Raw genomic sequence first — 7,966 nt, 5'->3', positions numbered from 1 at the left:
ATAAAAAATCAAGAAACTTGAAACCCAAAATCTGGAACTAAGAACTAAGAATTCAAAATTAAAAGTTCTTGGCAAAGAAAAAGAAGGTGAACTGCCTGACCAAAAGCTTGAGGTTGACAAACTCAAAAAAACTTTACGGCTAGAAAAGGAAAACTGTAAGAGAATGAATCTTGAATTGACTAGAGTAAGAAGTGATCTAGAAAGAGCAAATAAATGGACAAGATCCTCCATGATAGCAACACATCTAGGAAACAACAATAGGAACATCAAAATCGGAATAGGATATGAACAACCCATAAATGGAAATCCTACGTTTTGTATTGTTTGTGGTAACTCTGGTCATTCTAAACAATATTGTCCTAAATACAAAATTGCCACTAAAGAAAATAATTCAAAAAGAACCTATAAAACTGTTCAGAGGAACAGGTACATTCCCAGAAAAAACAGTCTGCCCAAATGGGCTCGTAGAAATCTTATTCACCCTTTTGATCAAAACAAAGAACCCAAGCTAATCTGGGTTCCTAAATCTAACCTCTAATTCTTCAGGAAGAAGTGAGAGAAAGCAAGCAGCAGTGGTACATGGATAGTGCTTGCTCAAGACACATGACAGTGAATAAGACATTGTTTCTCTCACTAGAAGACGGAAAAAGAGGTATGGTTGCTTTTGGTGGTGGAAAAAAGGGTCAAATCAAAGGCTGTGGAAAGATTGGAAGATCTGATGAACATTCAATTGATAAAGTATACTATGTGGAAGGACTTAGACACAATTTACTCAGCATATCTCAATTGTGTGACAAAGGAAACAAGGTAATCTTTCGATCCGCTGGTGTTGAAGTAATCAATCTAAACACACAAAAATTAGTGTTAACTGGAAAAAGAGATAAACATGTCTACACTGTAGATACCTCAACTATCTCTGACAAAAATTTAGTGTGTTTAAGTGTGTTGGAAAAAGATCCCTTGCTATGGCATAAACGGTTGGGTCATGCTAGCCAAGTTCAATTAAACAAACTTATCACCAAGGATTTAGTTATAGGACTGCCTAAAAATAAATTCAAGAAGGATAAGGTATGTGAAGCATGTACTATAGGGAAACAGATAAAATCATTATTATTTTAAGCCCAAACAGATAGTAAGCTCAACTTGTTCCTTAGAACTAATTCACATGGATTTATGTGGACCAATGAGGGTTCAAAGTAGAGTGGGGAAAAGATATGTGTTTGTCTTAGTGGATGATTACACTAGGTACACCTGGACACTATTTCTTGCAGCAAAAGATGATGCCTTTGAGGCTTTCTATTCACTGATGAGAAAAATTCAAAGAAAATATGGGAAACAATTAAAGGCAATCAGATCAGATCATGGAACTGAATTTGAAAACTCAAAATTTGCCTAATATTGTGATTATCATGGGGTTGATCATAACTTCTCTGCCCCCAGAACCCCTCAGCAAAACGGTGTGGTAGAGAGAAAGAACAGAACTTTTCAAGAAATGGCTAGAACTATGATGATTGCAAGTAAAATCACAAATCAATTCTGCGCAGAAGCAATAAACACTGCTTGCTACACCATAAATCGCTGCATGACCAGACCCTTGTTAGAAAAAACTCCATATGAATTATTAAAAGGCAGAAAGCCCAACATCTCTCATCTTAGAGTATTTGGATGCAAGTGTTTTATTCATAACAATGGAAAAATCTGCTTGGAAAATTTGATGCCAGGAGTGACAACGGAATCTTTCTTGGATATTCTACACATAGTAAAGCTTATAGGGTACTTAACAAAAGAACCATGTGTGTAGAAGAGAGTGTCCATGTTATTTTCGATGAAAGCAACAATATATCTAATGAAGATGTGCTGGTCAGTAAAACATCAACTGAAGAACATACTGTCTCTAACCAGGAGCAGGTCCAAGAAACCTGTTCCTCTGACACAACAAACAGAGAATATACTGAAACTCAAGTGAATTCTGATGAGGGAGTTGATACTGATGAAAACCAACCAGATACTAATGAAGAGCAAGAGAGGGAAAGACCAAATCCTATCCTAAAAGAGTACAAATACCAAGGATCACACCCATTGGGAAACCTGCTCACTAATCTTTCTTCAGGAATTACCACCGGATCAGGAATGAAGAATCACTACGCGCATAGTGCATTCCTATCCATGGTAGAACCAAAGAAAATAAGTGAAGCCCTTCAAGATGCAGATTGGATTATAGCCATGGAAGAAGAATTACATCAATTTGAAAGGAGTAAAATATGGCATCTAGTACCTAAGCCCTCAAACAGAACTATGATTGGAACTAAATGGGTGTTTAGGAACAAGTTAGATGAACATGGTACCATAATCAGGAACAAAGCTAGGTTGGTTGTTCAAGGATATAATCATGAAGAGGGGATAGATTATGATGAAACTTTTGCACCCGTGGCAAGAACAGAAGCAATCAGATTGCTTATAGCTTTCGCATCTCACATGGAGTTCACATTGTATCAGATGGATGTCAAAAGTGCTTTTTTAAATGGGCTATTACAGGAAGAGGTGTTTGTTAAACAACCCCCTGGCTTCGAGAATAATGACTTCCCTGATCATGTCTATAAGCTTGACAAAGCTCTCTACGGGTTAAAACAAGCTCCAAGGGCATGGTATGACAGATTGTCAAAATTTCTTTCAAGTCATGGATATTCAAGAGGTAAAATTGACAATACACTCTTTTTCAAGAATAAAGAAAAGGGTCTCCTGATCGTGCAAATCTATGTTGACGATATCATATTTGGAGCAACAAATAAGAGTCTCACAAAAGAATTTGCAAATCTTATGAGCAATGAGTTTGAAATGAGTATGATGGGTGAATTAAACTACTTCCTTGGGCTTCAAATAAAACAAACACCTGGAGGTACATGGATTCATAACAAAAATATGTCAAAGAATTGCTTAAAAGGTTTAAAATGGACGATGCTAAACCAATTGATACTCCAATAGCTCCTGCCACTAAGTTAGACCTTGAAGGAACAGGTTCTACTATTGAACAAAAACTGTATAGAGGCATGATTGGTTCACTTTTGTATCTTACTGCTAGTCGACCTGATATTGTGTTTAGTGTAGGATTATGTGCTCGCTTTCAAACTAATCCTAAAGAATCACATATTCAGGCAGTCAAGAGAATTCTCAAATATCAAAAAGGAACCTCTGATTTAGGACTTTGGTACCCAAAAGGAAGCAACTTTGATTTAGTTGGATATGCGGATGCTGATTATACTGGATACTTGGGTGATAAAAAAGCACTACGGGAATGGCTCACTTTCTAGGATCGTGTCTCATCTCATGGGGATCAAAGAAACAAAACTCAGTTGCACTATTTACTGCTGAGGCTGAGTACGTAGCAACTGCGTCATGTTGCGCTCAACTTCTATGGATTAAGCAACAACTTAGTGATTTCGGTCTCAAAATTGAACAAGTTCCAATTTTCTGCGATAATACTAGTGCAATCAACATTGCAAAAAATTTGGTACAACATAAGAGAACTAAACACATTAACATTCGTCATCACTTTCTTAGAGACAATGTGGAGAAAGGTTTAATCTCTATGAACTTTTGTACTACGGAAGAACAAATCGCGGACATCTTTACAAAGGCACTAGCAAGGGAACACTTTGAAAGGAACAGGATGGAGCTAGGAATGATGAAGATAAACTAAGAAATTAGAAGCTGAAGGAATTGGACTCTCAAAATCATCTTTGCATGCTTAAAGGTATGTCTACTCTCCTTGACTAAGATAGACTAAAATTATAAGACCAATGCATTGGGTTCCGTTCCTTTAAATTTTTTTATTTTTTAAAAAAAAAATCATCACAAATTACAACCGCCAAATCAAAACCTGCAAAAACCTTTCAAATCATACTTGTTCCTATTCTCAGAAAAAACCCTTTACACTTCCCTATAATTCTTCTTAAAACCCAGTTCCTTCTCTCCTTCTTTCCCGATTGCTCTCATTCTCTCCCAAACCTTTGAAATCCCAAAATTCACACTGTGTCTGTTGAGAAAAATGGCCATGTCTTCAAATCTCTCACTAGCCATAATCCCCTTTGATAATCAAGAATGCTTACACGCCTTACCTGCTGTTCTTTACATCGATTTGACCGGCGTAACTCGATGTTCTCTTATGGAAGATGCACCAGTTCAGGGGGAAGAGAAAAGTCAAAGGTTGGAGAAAGGGAATATGAGTACACAAAGTGAGGGGGAACATTTGTTTTCTTCACAAGACCGGGTAAATAGTTCCGATGATGAAAATAATCACTTTGCTTGAAATGCTTTCCCAAATCCGAACTTGTTCCAAACGAAGTTTGTCTTCTTGCAATCCTCTTGCTGCGATTCTTCCTGAAACTCAAGAAGAATCTCACTCTTTTCTACCAGCGAAGGTTCCAACACGAGTAACTAGATCTGTACAACATACTCGAGATGTAGAGATTTTGTCTCAGTCGACCAAGAAAAATCGCACAAGAAAGCGTAAGTCTCCATCATCTTTAACCTTTGTAGCAGATACAGTGAATAGTCAGAAAAAGAAAAAAATTTCATCCAAATCAAAATCTCAGGATTCAGATGATAGTGATTACTCTGTGAGAGTATTAGCCTTTAAGAAGAGGAGTGTGATTAGGGGGAGAGTAATTTCTGGTTTTGGGGGTGGTGACATGGATGAGTTGGTGACTATTTTACAAGATCAAGGGTGGACAGAACTGATGCTTCAGGGATCCTTTAGGCGTAAAATGGGTAGAGTAGAAACCAGGGAATTTTATATTAATGCAACAGGAACTGCGTCGTCAATTACAAGTACAGTTTGTGATGTCTCTTTTACACTTACTTCTGAGACTCTGTCTTCAATACTTAGGATACCTAACAGGGGATGGGGTCACTATGTCAAGAAGGATTGGCCTCCTTTAGAGGGTAACACCTCTCAACTTGACATATGGAGGCGATTCTCAAATGATCCTACTGTATCTGAATATTGTAGTGTTGAAAAGGGATGTATGTTACGTTTACATCAGTTGTTGTTTAACGTAGTTCATAAAATTATTCTGCCAAGAAAGCAAAAAAGGACTGAAGCATGTTACTTGGATCTTACTCTTATGGAATTACTATTGTCTAGGACGCAAATAAACTTGCCGATTTTAATAATGAGTCATATACATAGTTTGTCCAAGCTTGATAAAAAGAAAAGGGGTTTGGCTTATGGATTCTGGTTGGGACAAGTATTTGAACATTTTTGTGTGCCTGTAAAGAAGTGGCAGATTCAAACCATTTCTGATGTTATGGGGGAGGTGGATTACATGAACATGCCTGGTACGCCTAAAGGGTTGATGTGAAAACTCAACGGTTAAGGGCCTCTCTCACTGCTGTAGAAAAGGAGATGGAAGCATTAAAAAAGGCTCACTCATTAGAAATGGAACAGATTCAGATTGGTCATAAATTGGAACGTGAGGAATTGATTGTTGAGAACTGCAGGATTAAAGAAGAACTCACTCAAACTCAGGCTGCGTTACATCAAGAAATAGAAGTGAATTCTTGGCATCTACAAAGTATCATGGGGTTGCTAACCAAGGGATCCTCAAACTCTTCCACCTCTATGGCACCCTCTGTTTAATCAATCCTCATATATGCATTGTCTTATAATTTTTTGTTCTTGACTAGTTAAAGACTGAAGTAGACATTACTATTTTTGTATGTATTTTGGTTTGATGTCTAACTCTTGATGTTACTAATGACTTTGTCTGATGCTCTCTTTTAGTATGCATATGAACTTTGGTTTTCAATTTTTGGCTAATGGCAAAAGGGGGAAGCAGCCTGCAGTTGTGTAGATGAAATTAAAGTGTTCTATATGTTGATTGATGTATTGTGTACCTATTCAAATGGAAGATGATTATTTTCCATAGTCAAAAAGGGGGAATTTGTTAATCTTGAGATTTTGAATATGGCAAAATTATATTGAACAGGTAACGCAACATGTTCCAGTAAAATAATGCAGCAGGTATGCAAGTGGCGGCGTACGTGGAGTGCTTAGTTATATATGGAAACTTATATGTACGTTTTTGTTTATAGTAGTTTACTTGGTTAAGGAAAACTATTGAAAACAAATTTGAGTACAATAAGGTTTGGAGTAAAAGACCAAGTAGAAGTCAACAAGGATTTGTAGAAGACAAATACAAGTTGATTTATACAAGGATTGGTTGAATTTCTGATTTATAAATAGAGAGCTATTTGGATCATAAAAACTTGCGCACTTAAAAAGAGAGAACTTCAAAACACGATCAAGAGGGTTGAGAGAGTTTTGTTAAATTCTTTTGAGTGCTGCGAGTTGAGTGATAAAGTTGTAAAGATTGTATTCAAGAGTCTTGTTTACAATCTAGGTAGTAGAGTTGCTTGACAAGTTATAGTACTTGAAAAGCATTGAGAAGATAGAAAACTAGGGAGTAGTTTTTTGTCTTGAGTAGAAGGAATTAGAGTTTATAATTCCTTGAGAGCTAAAGCGTTATAATCTTTGTATTACTTGAAATTTACAAATAATACAAAGTGCTATTCAAATTAATTACTGTTAAAGTTTTTCAAGCAAACACAAACTAGTTGTTAGTACGTGTTCCTTTGAAGAGTTCAGGAGGGTAGAATTCCAACAAAATTAAACCAACTTGTTTCTCCTAGGCTGTCAAAAATTTGAAATGGCAGCAAGCAATGGCTGATGAATTCAATGCACTTTTAGAAAATATAATTTGGTTGCTCGTTCCTTATGGCGATAAATACCGCCTTTGTCGCACAAGGTTTTTACCAGCAACCAGGTCTTGATTATCATGAGACTTTTGGTCCTGTTGTTCGGCCAACTACAATACATATAGTTCTTTCTCTTGCTATTTCCTTTGGTTGGTCAATTCGACAACTTGATGTTAAAAATGTTTTTGTTCATGGTATTCTTAATGAGGAAGTCTTCATGAAACAACCTCCTAGTTTTACCCATTCAGATTATCCACGTCATGTTTGTAAATTAACTAAAGCCATTTATGGTCTAAACCAAGCACCACGTGCTTGGTTTCATCGCTTTAGTACATTTCTTCTCACCCAAGGTTTTGTTTGTAGTAAAACTAATCCGTCTATGTTTATTCATCGTTCTTCTTTAGGTATTCTTATCTTATTATTGTATGTTGATGATATTATTTTCACTGGTAGTCATTCCGATCTTCTTGGTCAATTCATAAATCGTCTTTCTCATTAGTTTGCAATGAAAGATCTAGGTAACCTTCATTATTTTCTTGGTGTTATGCTATCCGCCCTTACATGGTCTTCATTTGTCTCAACAAAAATACATTGTTCATTTAGTTCTTAAGTTTCATATACATACATGCAAACCTGTTCTTACTCCTATTATATCTTGCACTTGTATAGCTCTTGAGGATGGTACCTTACTTTCGAACCCAAGTGAGTATAGGAGCATGGTTGGTGCACTTCAATACTTGACAATGACTCGTCCTGATATTGCCTTTGCAGTTGATATTGTTTCTCAAATTATGCATGCTCCACGAACTACTCACTTGTATTGTGTCAAGCGTATGCTTAGATATTTGCAGGGTATACCGGTACATGGTTTATTTCTGCGTGCTTCTTCATCCAATTCTATTGTCACGTCCTATTTTGATGCTGATTGGGCAGGTTGTCCTAATACTCGCCGATCTGCGACGGGCTATATGGTGCTCTTGGGTTCAAATCTCATATCTTGGCATGCAAAGAAGCAACCTACTGTTTCTAAGTCATCTATAGAGGCCGAGTAATGTGCAATTGCTTATACAGTTGCTGAGACTACTTGGATTCGTCATCTTCTTTGTCACCTTGGAATATATCTTCGTCAACCGATTCGTGTATTTGGTGACAGTGTTAGTTCAACATATATGTGTCGCAATCCAGTGTTCCACGATCGTTCCAAGCATAT

Source organism: Solanum lycopersicum, chromosome 6 (genome assembly GCF_036512215.1).
Source record: "Solanum lycopersicum chromosome 6, SLM_r2.1".
Lineage (NCBI taxonomy): Eukaryota > Viridiplantae > Streptophyta > Magnoliopsida > Solanales > Solanaceae > Solanum > Solanum lycopersicum.
The sequence above is the reverse complement of the archived record's forward strand: the minus strand, read 5'-3'. Positions refer to the sequence as shown.